The sequence below is a fragment of the Myzus persicae genome, unplaced genomic scaffold, assembly GCF_001856785.1.
Source record: "Myzus persicae strain clone G006 unplaced genomic scaffold, MPER_G0061.0, whole genome shotgun sequence".
NCBI lineage: Eukaryota > Metazoa > Arthropoda > Insecta > Hemiptera > Aphididae > Myzus > Myzus persicae.
The window spans coordinates 3,580-7,318 of NW_019101217.1; the positions used below are offsets into that span (position 1 = coordinate 3,580).

A 3,739-nucleotide genomic window follows, 5' to 3' on the forward strand; every position below is an offset into this window, starting at 1 on the left:
TATCCATTCAATGTTGTGTGTACATTACAAAACATATTTCTTAAAATAAATAAATATTTGTTCATGTTATCAGCAAATATCCTAGTATATGGAAAACAAAATAACGGCTTTAAAATTACCTTTAAGATCATACAATCAATGATTATAAATTAAAATTATGTATAATATACTTTATAAAAAGTTAGTTATATATGAATTATTTGTTGGTTACAACAAACTTACTTTTAAATCCAGCACATTTGAATAGAATTCCTAAGACATTTTATAATTATTCAAATAATATTATAAAAAACTATGCTTGAGTAGAGAGCACTAAATATTAATTTTTTAATGGTTCGCTAATATCAAATGATCCAATCATAGGCCAATGAATTTTACTAAACAAGACATATTATGTAATTTTGAAGATACTTTCCTAATAGCTTCAATAATTTATAAACACAACAAGTTCACTTTAAAATAGAAAACATAATTTGAGAATACACACTACACATCAACTTTTAATTTTCTTATAATAATTAATCATATTCTTTTTCTTCTCGTTTATTTGGCCACTAGTACTATCTTTTCTTACAACCGTTTTTCCCAACCATTTATAATTAATTCCAAACTCATCCAATTTGAAATCCACGTCCTTAGACGTCCCGTGTATCTGTGTCTTTCTAACTCTCAAAACTATCAGTTTCACTAGGGGTAGATTTTCTCAAAGATTCTGTTCTACCACAACACTTAGTTTCGTTTACTCATATAATGTCCTCCTCAGTGACCATAGACTCTATAACGATGTTTTCATTACGTATTGTTTATAACAATACACATTTTTCTTCGTCTTAAACACTTAACCAATATCTTGTTTTTTAATGTTTTTCTTTCTAGTATTTATAACTTACTCTCAAATGATTTTCCCACTATGCAAAATGTAAAAATACACAATATTTGTTTCTACGAGTACAAATGTCTTTATATCATAACTAATACTAAGATATTGTTTGTTTACTAAAAGTAATTTAATATTATTACCTGCACAATATCCTAAAAAAAAAAAAAATGATTATTCAATCTTGTCTATTTACTGCAAATTACCTAATTGTTAGCCATTAAAATGATTTAACCATCATTCTTATTTTTTGTATACGTCATTCAATGTTTAAGCAACTTTGTACTTATAAAAATTATGTTCTAAACCTGTGTAGAAAAAAATTGTTTAAGATATTGATGATAATATTATTTGATGGTTTACTAAAATAAAATAAAATTCTAATAAGTCCAAAAATTGTTATGACTTTATTAGTTATGCCATTTTTAATTCTAGAGTAATATAAAATCATGACCAATAAATATCGACAAGTTAAAAACTATTACACAAATAAAATCATTCTAAATCAATATATTAATCCTCACCAATTAAACTGTTTAAATTAGGACCAGGGTCATCAGTAACTACAGGCATAATCCAAACTGCAATTACTATAAATATAAGAGTAATTAAATACTGCTTAAAAAAAATCATTTTGATTTAATACAAGAAATTACATACCAATTCTAATACAGACTTCGGTAAGTTCCCCAATCTATTCCCCCATCACTTGGACTTCAATCCGGATTTTATATAGAATATCTTTTGAGCTTGAACACTGAAAACACCGTTATCACCTGGTCGTTCTGGTCCTTGTGTTGTTGCTTTCGATATCAGATAATTGTTTTTTCAAACATTCATGATTGTTAATTTCATCAAATATTTTGTATACATCTTATAAACAGTGGAAATGCATAAAATGTTTTGTATCGGTTTTTCTCACCTGAATGGTATACAAATCTCACGAGACTTATTTTTAAAATGATTCGAGAAAATTAAGGAATAAACTTATAGTTTCGGCAAAATTCCTTTAAAATATTTTTATTTTATTTTGCACTCCACGAGCATATTTTTATAGCAGTATCGTCGTTATTAAACTCGATAATACTACGTCGAACACGAGTGTTTTCACAGCCTAGTTTTTTTTATAAAGACTAAAACATATTTACAATTTAGTACACCACATGTTACTAAATTTATTTAAAACACAATGCACAGCCTACAAAAGTTGAAGAATTTTGTTGTATATGTAATGTGCATTGTGCAGAGCCTCCGAAATATTTTAACTTGGTTACTAAAACGAAGCGGAATCTTTAAACTCCACTACCGATCATCGTTCAACGATGGAACAACGTATTGATCAAATTAAATTATAATTATATAGATATTATAGTTTACGCAGTATGGTTTATCTATCAGTTCGGTAGATTATTTGTTTTTAAAGATATTTTAATTTAGTACCTACCCACGAATAATATTTATAAAAACAAAAAATAATCAATGTCGTTATTCGTAGTTTAAATATATAATTCCCATCAAAATTTAACTTAAAATATCTATATAAAAAACTGTAATAATATATCTTTTAGATTTTTTGGTAAGAGTATCAACTACTCATAAACTTTGTTATAAATATTTAATACTTATAGCTATAAAAATTAAACTTTTCTAAAAGCAAAAATTAAAATGTTTTAAAATTTCAACTACTAAAATATAATAATCGAATTTCGAGTGATTTTTACAAGTGTATACAAAATTTGACTTTGAACCCTTAAAAAAAAGTGCCATTGTTCATATATCTCCCACCAAAAAGGATTTCAAAGATTGATACTGCGTACATATTCCCGTTTTCAATTAATTTGTGTTTTTATTATTTCCTTCGCTTTTAAAAACTACTGAGAATTTTCTATTTTAGATTATAGAATACACCAACTAGATTCGCTTCCAAACATTTGAAAAAAACAATCGAATAGCTTATGAGTATTATATACATGTATTATTTGAACAAAATGTTTGTTGTTCCCTAGCAAAGCAAGTTGCTTTGTGTGATTAGGTGTTTTAAATATTTTCTTCTACATTTTTACTGAATTCAGTGTCATTACTAAGTGACCTATTTCATTTTTTTTAAAATTTATACAATTTCATTTTTTTTGTGAGTGAAAATGCTTGAAAACGTTAAATAAAATTCTTCAGGAGTCGCTCATATCACAGTTGATAAATATAAATAATTTAGATAGAGTCACAGCTCTGTCACTTCAGTAGGTACCCCAAGATCTAGATTTTTGTACCAAAATTTCGCGAAATTATGTAACCATATTGTTATGAAATGTACCCACTCTAAATTGTTTTGTAACTTATTAGGAAGTTCAGAAGATGGAATTTAAATTCATGGTCCCAGCACCTGGGTACCCTTCAAATTTCTTTTCACTCAACATTTTCATAGCATTTTGTAATCATTTTGTAACCAAATGTAATAAAGAATTCGAGATTCCAGTCTAAACGCAGAACACGTGAAAACAATTATAAATTGGTCAGTCATCATCGTTACGTCACCCAAATAACCTACTACTCTAAAAAATGATTGAATATGAAATTAATGTTTAATTTGAAATTTTCAAAAGATTTTGTTATTATTTTGTAACCATGTGTTATCCAAAATATTCTATTTAATTACAGATTGAGCTTTAATCTAATAAGAAACATTTTTAGTGATTTTAACATCGTAATATATATCCATGTGTCCATAATATTAGGAATACAATATACGTTTTTAAAATGTGTAATAAGTTAATGTGTAATATGCGTAATAGTTTAATATTATATGCGATCATGATGAAATAATTATTTCTTCGTCAAAGTCAGTTGCCTGTTGGAGCTGTGTCA

The 3,739-nt window shown here is 26.5% G+C and overlaps 1 long non-coding RNA gene across 1 annotated transcript; it reads right to left on the bottom strand.

The window, feature by feature from the left end:
• Positions 1 to 213: 213 nt before the first annotated feature.
• LOC111028240 lies at positions 214 to 2,240 on the bottom strand. The gene is made up of 4 exons (XR_002603885.1): positions 1,538 to 2,240; positions 1,402 to 1,467; positions 1,021 to 1,032; positions 214 to 252 (listed from the first exon to the last, which is right to left on the bottom strand). It is a non-coding gene; the product is annotated as an uncharacterized LOC111028240 (long non-coding RNA).
• Positions 2,241 to 3,739: the final 1,499 nt, after the last annotated feature.